Raw genomic sequence first — 15,047 nt, forward strand, 5'->3', positions numbered from 1 at the left:
CAGAACCTGGTCATTCTATTTTCGTTTATAGTTATGTGTTAAAGTGTCCAGTATCATTCAGCAGGTAACTTGGTCTGATGAGTGAATATCCTTTTTAGGGGACAAGGTAGGTAGAATTTTTTTTTCTAAACTCTAAATTGACTTATACTCTGAAACACAGACCTATATGGCCAGGGTGTACAAGCTATGTCATCTGACTACTGACAGTTTTGTATAAGGGGAATTGGAGGCTGATGCAGGCAAAGCTTTACTTTAAAATAAAGCAAGAAGTTGCAAATAAATGAGGCATAGTTGAATACAAGAGAGGTGGAAGCAAGTCTGAAAGGAAGACAGAAAGTAAATAATATGTTGAATTGATTGTGTTGTTGATCAGATTGATAAAAGGTTTTGATAAAGAAGAGCGTTGATTTAACTCCAAACAGCTTTTGTGACATGAAAAGCAGAAGTTGAAATTGTGCCGAAACCCGGGATTGAACCAGGGACCTTTAGATTTTCAGTCTAACGCTCTCCCAACTGAGCTATTTCAGCCTGCTGGTAGTTTGGGTCTTCATCCTTTCTTTTAAACTTCCCAAGAAAATAGATGCTCAACCTCATGCTAGAGCTAGGTTTTAAGATGTCCTGTATCATTCATCAGTTAACGGGTGCAATAGGTAAATAGCATTTTTCGGATCCAGGTTAGGTAGCTTTTTTTTTTACTCTGAATGGACTAGCACCATATTACACAGAGGTATTTGGCCTGAGTAGGTAAGCTATGTCATCTGAATACTGAAATCTGTGTTCAAGGAGAAGTGGAAGCTGATGCAGACAAGAGTTTACTTTACAAAAAAGCATGAAATAGGAAACATTTGTAGTCGAAGCTGAATGCAAGAGAGGTGGAAGCAAATTTAGAAGGAGGACAGAAAGACAATTCTATGTTGAATTGATCATGTTGTCGATCAGTTGATCAAATATTTTGATAAATAAAGAAAGAAAAACTTGAGCTGATACCAAGAAATATTTTGTGAGAAGCAAGAAACCTCTCAGACTTTTCCGAAACCCAGCATTGAACAAGGGACTTTTAGATTTTCAATCTAACACTCTCCCGACTGAGCTATTTCATCCAGCTGGCCATTTTGGCTTTCTGTTGTATTTTTGATAATTGTTAAAGATAAATGCAGACCCTGGTCATTCTATCTGCATGTGCAGTTATGTGTTAAATTGTCCAATATTATTCAGCAGCTAAATTGGTCTGATGGGTGAATTTCCTTTTTAGGAGCCAAGTTAGTTAGAAGATGTTTGTAAACTATGAATGGACTTATACTCAGACACACAGACCTATATGGCGAGGGTAGGCAAACTAGGTCATCTGACTACTAACAGTTTTGTATAAGGGGAACTCGAGGCTGATGCAGGCAAAGCTTTACTTTCAATTAAAGGAAGAATTGGCAAATAAAGCAGGTAAAGTTGAATACAAGAGAGGTGGAAGCAAGTTTGACAGAAAGACAGAATGTAAAAAATATGTTGAAATGGTTGTCTTATCGATCAGCTTGATAAAAGGTTTTGATCATTATAAACAACGTCAATATGAGTTGACTCCAAATAGCATTTGTGGCATGCAAAGCAGAAGTTCAAAATGTGCCTAAACCCGGGATTGAACCAGGGACCTTTAGATCTTCAGTCTACTGCTCTCCCAACTGAGCTAATTCATCCAGCTGGCAATTTTGGCTTTCTGTTGTATTTTTTATAATTGTTAAAGAAAAATGCAGAACCTGGTCACTCTATCTGCATGTGCAGTTATGTGTTAAATTGTCCAGTATTATTCAGTAGCTAAATTGGTCTGATGGGTGAATTTCCTTTTTAGGAGCCAAGTTAGTTAGATGATGTTTGTAAACTATGAATGGACTTATACTCAGAAACACAGACCTATATGGCGAGGGTCAGCAAGCTAGGTCATCTGACTACTAACAGTTTTGTATAAGGGGAACTGGAGGCTGATGCAGGCAAAGCTTTACTTTCAATTAAAGGAAGAATTGGGAAATAAAGGAGGCAAAGTTGAATACAAGAGAGGTGGAAGCAAGTTTGAAAGAAAGACAGAAAGTAAATAATATGTTGAATTAATTGTATTGTCGATTATCTTGATAAAAGGTTTTGATCATTATAAACAAAGTCAATATGAGTTGACTCAAAATAGTCTTTGTGGCATGCAAAGCAGAAGTTCAAAATAAGCCGAAACCCGGGATCGAACCAGGGACCTTTAGATCTTCAGTCTAACGCTCTCCCAACTGAGCTATTTCGGCTTGCCAGCAGCTATAGTATTCAGCCTCTTTTTTTTTTAACAATCCCAGAACAGAGATGCAGAACCTGGATTTTCAATCTGAGGTTAGAGCTGTGTTTTAATGTGTCCTGCATTGTTCAGCAGCTAACTGGTGAAATGGGTGAGTAGCGTTTTTGGGATAAATGTTTGGTCGTTTTTCTTTTAAAACTCTCAGTGGACCAGCACTGTATTACACAGACGTATGTCGCCTGAGTAGGTAAGCTATGTCATCTCAATACTGACAACTTTGTTCAAGGAGAAGTGAAAGCTGATGCAGACAAGAGTTTACTTTGAAAAAAGTATAAAATGGGATAAATTCGTCATCAAAGCTGATGGCAAGAGAGGTGGAAGCAAGTTTAGAAGGAGGACAGAAAGACAACTTTTTGTTGAAGTTATCATGTTGTTGATCAGTTGATAAAATATTTTGAGAAATAAAGAAAAAAACTAGAGCTGATTTCAAGAAATATTTTGCAAGAATGTAGAATCCCCTCGCACTGTGCTGAAAGTCAGGATTGAATCAGGTACCTTAAGCTCTTCAGTCTAACGATCTCCCAACTGAGATATTTCAGCCAACAAGTCCCTGTGGCCTCCTGATGTATTATTAATAATTGTAGACGATACATACAGAACCTGGTCATTCTATTTTCGTTTATAGTTATGTGTTAAAGTGTCCAGTATCATTCAGCAGGTAACTTGGTCTGATGAGTGAATATCCTTTTTAGGGGACAAGGTAGGTAGAATTTCTTTTTCTAAACTCTGAATTGACTTATACTCTGAAACACAGACCTATATGGCCAGGGTGTACAAGCTATGTCATCTGACTACTGACAGTTTTGTATAAGGGGAATTGGAGGCTGATGCAGGCAAAGCTTTACTTTAAAATAAAGCAAGAAGTTTCAAATAAATGAGGCATAGTTGAATACAAGAGAGGTGGAAGCAACTTTGAAAGGAAGACAGAAAGTAAATAATATGTTGAATTGATTGTGTTGTTGATCAGATTGATAAAAGGTTTTGATAAAGAAGAGCGTTGATTTAACTCCAAACAGCTTTTGTGACATGAAAAGCAGAAGTTGAAATTGTGCCGAAACCCGGGATTGAACCAGGGACCTTTAGATCTTCAGTCTAACGCTCTCCCAACTGAGCTATTTCGGCCTGCTGGTAGTTTGGGTCTTCATCCTTTCTTTTAAACTTCCCAAGAAAATAGATGCTCAACCTCATGCTAGAGCTATGTTTTAAGATGTCCTGTATCATTCATCAGTTAACGGGTGCAATAGGTAAATAGCATTTTTCGGATCCAGGTTAGGTAGCTTTTTTTTTTACTCTGAATGGACTAGCACCATATTACACAGAGGTATTTGGCCTGAGTAGGTAAGCTATGTCATCTGAATACTGAAATCTGTGTTCAAGGAGAAGTGGAAGCTGATGCAGACAAGAGTTTACTTTACAAAAAAGCATGAAATAGGAAACATTTGTAGTCGAAGCTGAATGCAAGAGAGGTGGAAGCAAATTTAGAAGGAGGACAGAAAGACAATTCTATGTTGAATTGATCATGTTGTCGATCAGTTGATCAAATATTTTGATAAATAAAGAAAGAAAAACTTGAGCTGATACCAAGAAATATTTTGTGAGAAGCAAGAAACCTCTCAGACTTTTCCGAAACCCAGCATTGAACAAGGGACTTTTAGATTTTCAATCTAACACTCGCCCAACTGAGCTATTTCATCCAGCTGGCCATTTTGGCTTTCTGTTGTATTTTTGATAATTGTTAAAGATAAATGCAGACCCTGGTCATTCTATCTGCATGTGCAGTTATGTGTTAAATTGTCCAATATTATTCAGCAGCTAAATTGGTCTGATGGGTGAATTTCCTTTTTAGGAGCCAAGTTAGTTAGAAGATGTTTGTAAACTATGAATGGACTTATACTCAGACACACAGACCTATATGGCGAGGGTAGGCAAACTAGGTCATCTGACTACTAACAGTTTTGTATAAGGGGAACTCGAGGCTGATGCAGGCAAAGCTTTACTTTCAATTAAAGGAAGAATTGGCAAATAAAGCAGGTAAAGTTGAATACAAGAGAGGTGGAAGCAAGTTTGACAGAAAGACAGAATGTAAAAAATATGTTGAAATGGTTGTCTTATCGATCAGCTTGATAAAAGGTTTTGATCATTATAAACAACGTCAATATGAGTTGACTCCAAATAGCATTTGTGGCATGCAAAGCAGAAGTTCAAAATGTGCCTAAACCCGGGATTGAACCAGGGATCTTTAGATCTTCAGTCTACTGCTCTCCCTACTGAGCTATTTCATCCAGCTGGCAATTTTGGCTTTCTGTTGTATTTTTTATAATTGTTAAAGATAAATGCAGAACCTGGTCACTCTATCTGCATGTGCAGTTATGTGTTAAATTGTCCAGTATTATTCAGTAGCTAAATTGGTCTGATGGGTGAATTTCCTTTTTAGGAGCCAAGTTAGTTAGATGATGTTTGTAAACTATGAATGGACTTATACTCAGAAACACAGACCTATATGGCGAGGGTCGGCAAGCTAGGTCATCTGACTACTAACAGTTTTGTATAAGGGGAACTCGAGGCTGATGCAGGCAAAGCTTTACTTTCAATTAAAGGAAGAATTGGGAAATAAAGGAGGCAAAGTTGAATACAAGAGAGGTGGAAGCAAGTTTGAAAGAAAGACAGAAAGTAAATAATATGTTGAATTAATTGTATTGTCGATTATCTTGATAAAAGGTTTTGATCATTATAAACAAAGTCAATATGAGTTGACTCAAAATAGTCTTTGTGGCATGCAAAGCAGAAGTTCAAAATGTGCCGAAACCCGGGATCTTTAGATCTTCAGTCTAACGCTCTCCCAACTGAGCTATTTCGGCCTGCCAGCAGCTATAGTATTCAGCCTCTTTTTTTGAACAATCCCAGAACAGAGATGCAGAACCTGGATTTTCAATCTGAGGTTAGAGCTGTGTTTTAATGTGTCCTGCATTGTTCAGCAGCTAACTGGTGAAATGGGGAGTAGCGTTTTTGGGATAAATGTTAGGTCGTTTTTCTTTTAAAACTCTGAGTGGACCAGCACTGTATTACACAGACGTATGTCGCCTGAGTAGGTAAGCTATGTCATCTCAATACTGACAACTTTGTTCAAGGAGAAGTGAAAGCTGATGCAGACAAGAGTTTACTTTGAAAAAAGTATGAAATGGGATAAATTCGTCATCAAAGCTGATGGCAAGAGAGGTGGAAGCAAGTTTAGAAGGAGGACAGAAAGACAACTTTTTGTTGAAGTTATCATGTTGTTGATCAGTTGATAAAATATTTTGAGAAATAAAGTAAAAAAAACCAGAGCTGATTTCAAGAAATATTTTGCAAGAATGTAGGATCCCCTCGCACTGTGCTGAAAGTCAGGATTGAATCAGGTACCTTAAGCTCTTCAGTCTAACGATCTCCCAACTGAGATATTTCAGCCAACAAGTCCCTGTGGCCTCCTGATGTATTATTAATAATTGTAGACGATACATACAGAACCTGGTCATTCTATTTTCGTTTATAGTTATGTGTTAAAGTGTCCAGTATCATTCAGCAGGTAACTTGGTCTGATGTGTGAATATCCTTTTTAGGGGACAAGGTAGGTAGAATTTTTTTTCTAAACTCTGAATTGACTTATACTCTGAAACACAGACCTATATGGCCAGGGTGTACAAGCTATGTCATCTGACTACTGACAGTTTTGTATAAGGGGAATTGGAGGCTGATGCAGGCAAAGCTTTACTTTAAAATAAAGCAAGAAGTTTCAAATAAATGAGGCATAGTTGAATACAAGAGAGGTGGAAGCAACTTTGAAAGGAAGACAGAAAGTAAATAATATGTTGAATTGATTGTGTTGTTGATCAGATTGATAAAAGGTTTTGATAAAGAAGAGCGTTGATTTAACTCCAAACAGCTTTTGTGACATGAAAAGCAGAAGTTGAAATTGTGCCAAAACCCAGGATTGAACCAGGGACCTTTAGATCTTCAGTCTAACGCTCTCCCAACTGAGCTATTTCGGCCTGCTGGTAGTTTGGGTCTTCATCCTTTCTTTTAAACTTCCCAAGAAAATAGATGCTCAACCTCATGCTAGAGCTATGTTTTAAGATGTCCTGTATCATTCATCAGTTAACGGGTGCAATAGGTAAATAGCATTTTTCGGATCCAGGTTAGGTAGCTTTTTTTTTTACTCTGAATGGACTAGCACCATATTACACAGAGGTATTTGGCCTGAGTAGGTAAGCTATGTCATCTGAATACTGAAATCTGTGTTCAAGGAGAAGTGGAAGCTGATGCAGACAAGAGTTTACTTTACAAAAAAGCATGAAATAGGAAACATTTGTAGTCGAAGCTGAATGCAAGAGAGGTGGAAGCAAATTTAGAAGGAGGACAGAAAGACAATTCTATGTTGAATTGATCATGTTGTCGATCAGTTGATCAAATATTTTGATAAATAAAGAAAGAAAAACTTGAGCTGATACCAAGAAATATTTTGTGAGAAGCAAGAAACCTCTCAGACTTTTCCGAAACCCAGCATTGAACAAGGGACTTTTAGATTTTCAATCTAACACTCGCCCAACTGAGCTATTTCATCCAGCTGGCCATTTTGGCTTTCTGTTGTATTTTTGATAATTGTTAAAGATAAATGCAGACCCTGGTCATTCTATCTGCATGTGCAGTTATGTGTTAAATTGTCCAATATTATTCAGCAGCTAAATTGGTCTGATGGGTGAATTTCCTTTTTAGGAGCCAAGTTAGTTAGAAGATGTTTGTAAACTATGAATGGACTTATACTCAGACACACAGACCTATATGGCGAGGGTAGGCAAACTAGGTCATCTGACTACTAACAGTTTTGTATAAGGGGAACTCGAGGCTGATGCAGGCAAAGCTTTACTTTCAATTAAAGGAAGAATTGGCAAATAAAGCAGGTAAAGTTGAATACAAGAGAGGTGGAAGCAAGTTTGACAGAAAGACAGAATGTAAAAAATATGTTGAAATGGTTGTCTTATCGATCAGCTTGATAAAAGGTTTTGATCATTATAAACAACGTCAATATGAGTTGACTCCAAATAGCATTTGTGGCATGCAAAGCAGAAGTTCAAAATGTGCCTAAACCCGGGATTGAACCAGGGACCTTTAGATCTTCAGTCTACTGCTCTCCCAACTGAGCTATTTCATCCAGCTGGCAATTTTGGCTTTCTGTTGTATTTTTTATAATTGTTAAAGATAAATGCAGAACCTGGTCACTCTATCTGCATGTGCAGTTATGTGTAAAATTGTCCAGTATTATTCAGTAGCTAAATTGGTCTGATGGGTGAATTTCCTTTTTAGGAGCCAAGTTAGTTAGATGATGTTTGTAAACTATGAATGGACTTATACTCAGAAACACAGACCTATATGGCGAGGGTCGGCAAGCTAGGTCATCTGACTACTAACAGTTTTGTATAAGGGGAACTGGAGGCTGATGCAGGCAAAGCTTTACTTTCAATTAAAGGAAGAATTGGGAAATAAAGCAGGTAAAGTTGAATACAAGAGAGGTGGAAGCAAGTTTGACAGAAAGACAGAATGTAAAAAATATGTTGAAATGGTTGTCTTTTCGATCAGCTTGATAAAAGGTTTTGATCATTATAAACAACGTCAATATGAGTTGACTCCAAATAGCATTTGTGGCATGCAAAGCAGAAGTTCAAAATGTGCCTAAACCCGGGATTGAACCAGGGACCTTTAGATCTTCAGTCTACTGTTCTCCCAACTGAGCTATTTCATCCAGCTGGCAATTTTGGCTTTCTGTTGTATTTTTTATAATTGTTAAAGATAAATGCAGAACCTGGTCACTCTATCTGCATGTGCAGTTATGTGTTAAATTGTCCAGTATTATTCAGTAGCTAAATTGGTCTGATGGGTGAATTTCCTTTTTAGGAGCCAAGTTAGTTAGATGATGTTTGTAAACTATGAATGGACTTATACTCAGAAACACAGACCTATATGGCGAGGGTCGGCAAGCTAGGTCATCTGACTACTAACAGTTTTGTATAAGGGGAACTGGAGGCTGATGCAGGCAAAGCTTTACTTTCAATTAAAGGAAGAATTGGGAAATAAAGGAGGCAAAGTTGAATACAAGAGAGGTGGAAGCAAGTTTGAAAGAAAGACAGAAAGTAAATAATATGTTGAATTAATTGTATTGTCGATTATCTTGATAAAAGGTTTTGATCATTTTAAACAAAGTCAATATGAGTTGACTCAAAATAGTCTTTGTGGCATGCAAAGCAGAAGTTCAAAATGTGCCGAAACCCGGGATCTTTAGATCTTCAGTCTAACGCTCTCCCAACTGAGCTATTTCGGCCTGCCAGCAGCTATAGTATTCAGCCTCTTTTTTTGAACAATCCCAGAACAGAGATGCAGAACCTGGATTTTCAATCTGAGGTTAGAGCTGTGTTTTAATGTGTCCTGCATTGTTCAGCAGCTAACTGGTGAAATGGGTGAGTAGCGTTTTTGGGATAAATGTTAGGTCGTTTTTCTTTTAAAACTCTGAGTGGACCAGCACTGTATTACACAGACGTATGTCGCCTGAGTAGGTAAGCTATGTCATCTCAATACTGACAACTTTGTTCAAGGAGAAGTGAAAGCTGATGCAGACAAGAGTTTACTTTGAAAAAAGTATAAAATGGGATAAATTCGTCATCAAAGTTGATGGCAAGAGAGGTGGAAGCAAGTTTAGAAGGAGGACAGAAAGACAACTTTTTGTTGAAGTTATCATGTTGTTGATCAGTTGATAAAATATTTTGAGAAATAAAGAAAAAAAAAATAGAGCTGATTTCAAGAAATATTTTGCAAGAATGTAGGATCCCCTCGCACTGTGCTGAAAGTCAGGATTGAATCAGGTACCTTAAGCTCTTCAGTCTAACGATCTCCCAACTGAGATATTTCAGCCAACAAGTCCCTGTGGCCTCCTGATGTATTATTAATAATTGTAGACGATACATACAGAACCTGGTCATTCTATTTTCGTTTATAGTTATGTGTTAAAGTGTCCAGTATCATTCAGCAGGTAACTTGGTCTGATGAGTGAATATCCTTTTTAGGGGACAAGGTAGGTAGAATTTTTTTTTCTAAACTCTAAATTGACTTATACTCTGAAACACAGACCTATATGGCCAGGGTGTACAAGCTATGTCATCTGACTACTGACAGTTTTGTATAAGGGGAATTGGAGGCTGATGCAGGCAAAGCTTTACTTTAAAATAAAGCAAGAAGTTGCAAATAAATGAGGCATAGTTGAATACAAGAGAGGTGGAAGCAAGTCTGAAAGGAAGACAGAAAGTAAATAATATGTTGAATTGATTGTGTTGTTGATCAGATTGATAAAAGGTTTTGATAAAGAAGAGCGTTGATTTAACTCCAAACAGCTTTTGTGACATGAAAAGCAGAAGTTGAAATTGTGCCGAAACCCGGGATTGAACCAGGGACCTTTAGATTTTCAGTCTAACGCTCTCCCAACTGAGCTATTTCAGCCTGCTGGTAGTTTGGGTCTTCATCCTTTCTTTTAAACTTCCCAAGAAAATAGATGCTCAACCTCATGCTAGAGCTAGGTTTTAAGATGTCCTGTATCATTCATCAGTTAACGGGTGCAATAGGTAAATAGCATTTTTCGGATCCAGGTTAGGTAGCTTTTTTTTTTACTCTGAATGGACTAGCACCATATTACACAGAGGTATTTGGCCTGAGTAGGTAAGCTATGTCATCTGAATACTGAAATCTGTGTTCAAGGAGAAGTGGAAGCTGATGCAGACAAGAGTTTACTTTACAAAAAAGCATGAAATAGGAAACATTTGTAGTCGAAGCTGAATGCAAGAGAGGTGGAAGCAAATTTAGAAGGAGGACAGAAAGACAATTCTATGTTGAATTGATCATGTTGTCGATCAGTTGATCAAATATTTTGATAAATAAAGAAAGAAAAACTTGAGCTGATACCAAGAAATATTTTGTGAGAAGCAAGAAACCTCTCAGACTTTTCCGAAACCCAGCATTGAACAAGGGACTTTTAGATTTTCAATCTAACACTCTCCCGACTGAGCTATTTCATCCAGCTGGCCATTTTGGCTTTCTGTTGTATTTTTGATAATTGTTAAAGATAAATGCAGACCCTGGTCATTCTATCTGCATGTGCAGTTATGTGTTAAATTGTCCAATATTATTCAGCAGCTAAATTGGTCTGATGGGTGAATTTCCTTTTTAGGAGCCAAGTTAGTTAGAAGATGTTTGTAAACTATGAATGGACTTATACTCAGACACACAGACCTATATGGCGAGGGTAGGCAAACTAGGTCATCTGACTACTAACAGTTTTGTATAAGGGGAACTCGAGGCTGATGCAGGCAAAGCTTTACTTTCAATTAAAGGAAGAATTGGCAAATAAAGCAGGTAAAGTTGAATACAAGAGAGGTGGAAGCAAGTTTGACAGAAAGACAGAATGTAAAAAATATGTTGAAATGGTTGTCTTATCGATCAGCTTGATAAAAGGTTTTGATCATTATAAACAACGTCAATATGAGTTGACTCCAAATAGCATTTGTGGCATGCAAAGCAGAAGTTCAAAATGTGCCTAAACCCGGGATTGAACCAGGGACCTTTAGATCTTCAGTCTACTGCTCTCCCAACTGAGCTATTTCATCCAGCTGGCAATTTTGGCTTTCTGTTGTATTTTTTATAATTGTTAAAGAAAAATGCAGAACCTGGTGACTCTATCTGCATGTGCAGTTATGTGTTAAATTGTCCAGTATTATTCAGTAGCTAAATTGGTCTGATGGGTGAATTTCCTTTTTAGGAGCCAAGTTAGTTAGATGATTTTTGTAAACTATGAATGGACTTATACTCAGAAACACAGACCTATATGGCGAGGGTCGGCAAGCTAGGTCATCTGACTACTAACAGTTTTGTATAAGGGGAACTGGAGGCTGATGCAGGCAAAGCTTTACTTTCAATTAAAGGAAGAATTGGGAAATAAAGGAGGCAAAGTTGAATACAAGAGAGGTGGAAGCAAGTTTGAAAGAAAGACAGAAAGTAAATAATATGTTGAATTAATTGTATTGTCGATTATCTTGATAAAAGGTTTTGATCATTATAAACAAAGTCAATATGAGTTGACTCAAAATAGTCTTTGTGGCATGCAAAGCAGAAGTTCAAAATAAGCCGAAACCCGGGATCGAACCAGGGACCTTTAGATCTTCAGTCTAACGCTCTCCCAACTGAGCTATTTCGGCTTGCCAGCAGCTATAGTATTCAGCCTCTTTTTTTGAACAATCCCAGAACAGAGATGCAGAACCTGGATTTTCAATCTGAGGTTAGAGCTGTGTTTTAATGTGTCCTGCATTGTTCAGCAGCTAACTGGTGAAATGGGTGAGTAGCGTTTTTGGGATAAATGTTAGGTCGTTTTTCTTTTAAAACTCTCAGTGGACCAGCACTGTATTACACAGACGTATGTCGCCTGAGTAGGTAAGCTATGTCATCTCAATACTGACAACTTTGTTCAAGGAGAAGTGAAAGCTGATGCAGACAAGAGTTTACTTTGAAAAAAGTATAAAATGGGATAAATTCGTCATCAAAGCTGATGGCAAGAGAGGTGGAAGCAAGTTTAGAAGGAGGACAGAAAGACAACTTTTTGTTGAAGTTATCATGTTGTTGATCAGTTGATAAAATATTTTGAGAAATAAAGAAAAAAACTAGAGCTGATTTCAAGAAATATTTTGCAAGAATGTAGGATCCCCTCGCACTGTGCTGAAAGTCAGGATTGAATCAGGTACCTTAAGCTCTTCAGTCTAACGATCTCCCAACTGAGATATTTCAGCCAACAAGTCCCTGTGGCCTCCTGATGTATTATTAATAATTGTAGACGATACATACAGAACCTGGTCATTCTATTTTCGTTTATAGTTATGTGTTAAAGTGTCCAGTATCATTCAGCAGGTAACTTGGTCTGATGAGTGAATATCCTTTTTAGGGGACAATGTAGGTAGAATTTTTTTTTCTAAACTCTGAATTGACTTATACTCTGAAACACAGACCTATATGGCCAGGGTGTACAAGCTATGTCATCTGACTACTGACAGTTTTGTATAAGGGGAATTGGAGGCTGATGCAGGCAAAGCTTTACTTTAAAATAAAGCAAGAAGTTTCAAATAAATGAGGCATAGTTGAATACAAGAGAGGTGGAAGCAAGTTTGAAAAGAAGACAAAAAGTAAATAATATGTTGAATTGATTGTGTTGTTGATCAGATTGATAAAAGGTTTTGATAAAGAAGAGCGTTGATTTAACTCCAAACAGCTTTTGTGACATGAAAAGCAGAAGTTGAAATTGTGCCGAAACCCGGGATTGAACCAGGGACCTTTAGATCTTCAGTCTAACGCTCTCCCAACTGAGCTATTTCGGCCTGCTGGTAGTTTGGGTCTTCATCCTTTCTTTTAAACTTCCCAAGAAAATAGATGCTCAACCTCATGCTAGAGCTATGTTTTAAGATGTCCTGTATCATTCATCAGTTAACGGGTGCAATAGGTAAATAGCATTTTTCGGATCCAGGTTAGGTAGCTTTTTTTTTTACTCTGAATGGACTAGCACCATATTACACAGAGGTATTTGGCCTGAGTAGGTAAGCTATGTCATCTGAATACTGAAATCTGTGTTCAAGGAGAAGTGGAAGCTGATGCAGACAAGAGTTTACTTTACAAAAAAGCATGAAATAGGAAACATTTGTAGTCGAAGCTGAATGCAAGAGAGGTGGAAGCAAATTTAGAAGGAGGACAGAAAGACAATTCTATGTTGAATTGATCATGTTGTCGATCAGTTGATCAAATATTTTGATAAATAAAGAAAGAAAAACTTGAGCTGATACCAAGAAATATTTTGTGAGAAGCAAGAAACCTCTCAGACTTTTCCGAAACCCAGCATTGAACAAGGGACTTTTAGATTTTCAATCTAACACTCTCCCAACTGAGCTATTTCATCCAGCTGGCCATTTTGGCTTTCTACCCTGGTCATTCTATCTGCATGTGCAGTTATGTGTTAAATTGTCCAATATTATTCAGCAGCTAAATTGGTCTGATGGGTGAATTTCCTTTTTAGGAGCCAAGTTAGTTAGAAGATGTTTGTAAACTATGAATGGACTTATACTCAGACACACGCTATATGGCGAGGGTAGGCAAACTAGGTTATCTGACTACTAACAGTTTTGTATAAGGGGAACTCGAGGCTGATGCAGGCAAAGCTTTACTTTCAATTAAAGGAAGAATTGGCAAATAAAGCAGGTAAAGTTGAATACAAGAGAGGTGGAAGCAAGTTTGACAGAAAGACAGAATGTAAAAAATATGTTGAAATGGTTGTCTTATCGATCAGCTTGATAAAAGGTTTTGATCATTATAAACAACGTCAATATGAGTTGACTCCAAATAGCATTTGTGGCATGCAAAGCAGAAGTTCAAAATGTGCCTAAACCCGGGATTGAACCAGGGACCTTTAGATCTTCAGTCTACTGCTCTCCCAACTGAGCTATTTCATCCAGCTGGCAATTTTGGCTTTCTGTTGTATTTTTTATAATTGTTAAAGATAAATGCAGAACCTGGTCACTCTATCTGCATGTGCAGTTATGTGTTAAATTGTCCAGTATTATTCAGTAGCTAAATTGGTCTGATGGGTGAATTTCCTTTTTAGGAGCCAAGTTAGTTAGATGATGTTTGTAAACTATGAATGGACTTATACTCAGAAACACAGACCTATATGGCGAGGGTCGGCAAGCTAGGTCATCTGACTACTAACAGTTTTGTATAAGGGGAACTCGAGGCTGATGCAGGCAAAGCTTTACTTTCAATTAAAGGAACAATTGGGAAATAAAGGAGGCAAAGTTGAATACAAGAGAGGTGGAAGCAAGTTTGAAAGAAAGACAGAAAGTAAATAATATGTTGAATTAATTGTATTGTCGATTATCTTGATAAAAGGTTTTGATCATTATAAACAAAGTCAATATGAGTTGACTCAAAATAGTCTTTGTGGCATGCAAAGCAGAAGTTCAAAATGTGCCGAAACCCGGGATCTTTAGATCTTCAGTCTAACGCTCTCCCAACTGAGCTATTTCGGCCTGCCAGCAGCTATAGTATTCAGCCTCTTTTTTTGAACAATCCCAGAACAGAGATGCAGAACCTGGATTTTCAATCTGAGGTTAGAGCTGTGTTTTAATGTGTCCTGCATTGTTCAGCAGCTAACTGGTGAAATGGGTGAGTAGCGTTTTTGGGATAAATGTTAGGTCGTTTTTCTTTTAAAACTCTGAGTGGACCAGCACTGTATTACACAGACGTATGTCGCCTGAGTAGGTAAGCTATGTCATCTCAATACTGACAACTTTGTTCAAGGAGAAGTGAAAGCTGATGCAGACAAGAGTTTACTTTGAAAAAAGTATGAAATGGGATAAATTCGTCATCAAAGCTGATGGCAAGAGAGGTGGAAGCAAGTTTAGAAGGAGGACAGAAAGACAACTTTTTGTTGAAGTTATCATGTTGTTGATCAGTTGATAAAATATTTTGAGAAATAAAGTAAAAAAAACCAGAGCTGATTTCAAGAAATATTTTGCAAGAATGTAGGATCCCCTCGCACTGTGCTGAAAGTCAGGATTGAATCAGGTACCTTAAGCTCTTCAGTCTAACGATCTCCCAACTGAGATATTTCAGCCAACAA

The 15,047-nt window shown here is 37.6% G+C and overlaps 6 non-coding genes across 6 annotated transcripts; all 6 read right to left on the reverse strand.

The window, feature by feature from the left end:
* Nucleotides 1-455: 455 nt before the first annotated feature.
* Nucleotides 456-528, reverse strand: TRNAF-GAA (transfer RNA phenylalanine (anticodon GAA)). Its single transcript has one exon. It is a non-coding gene; the product is annotated as a tRNA-Phe (tRNA).
* A 1,675-nt stretch (nucleotides 529-2,203) lies between these two features.
* Nucleotides 2,204-2,276, reverse strand: TRNAF-GAA (transfer RNA phenylalanine (anticodon GAA)). Its single transcript has one exon. It is a non-coding gene; the product is annotated as a tRNA-Phe (tRNA).
* Nucleotides 2,277-3,372: 1,096 nt separating this feature from the next.
* Nucleotides 3,373-3,445, reverse strand: TRNAF-GAA (transfer RNA phenylalanine (anticodon GAA)). Its single transcript has one exon. It is a non-coding gene; the product is annotated as a tRNA-Phe (tRNA).
* A 6,323-nt stretch (nucleotides 3,446-9,768) lies between these two features.
* Nucleotides 9,769-9,841, reverse strand: TRNAF-GAA (transfer RNA phenylalanine (anticodon GAA)). Its single transcript has one exon. It is a non-coding gene; the product is annotated as a tRNA-Phe (tRNA).
* Nucleotides 9,842-11,516: 1,675 nt separating this feature from the next.
* Nucleotides 11,517-11,589, reverse strand: TRNAF-GAA (transfer RNA phenylalanine (anticodon GAA)). The gene has a single exon. It is a non-coding gene; the product is annotated as a tRNA-Phe (tRNA).
* A 1,094-nt stretch (nucleotides 11,590-12,683) lies between these two features.
* TRNAF-GAA (transfer RNA phenylalanine (anticodon GAA)) lies at nucleotides 12,684-12,756 on the reverse strand. The gene has a single exon. It is a non-coding gene; the product is annotated as a tRNA-Phe (tRNA).
* Between the last annotated feature and the right edge of the window lie 2,291 nt (nucleotides 12,757-15,047).

This window comes from Triturus cristatus, chromosome 8 (assembly GCF_964204655.1).
Source record: "Triturus cristatus chromosome 8, aTriCri1.1, whole genome shotgun sequence".
Lineage (NCBI taxonomy): Eukaryota > Metazoa > Chordata > Amphibia > Caudata > Salamandridae > Triturus > Triturus cristatus.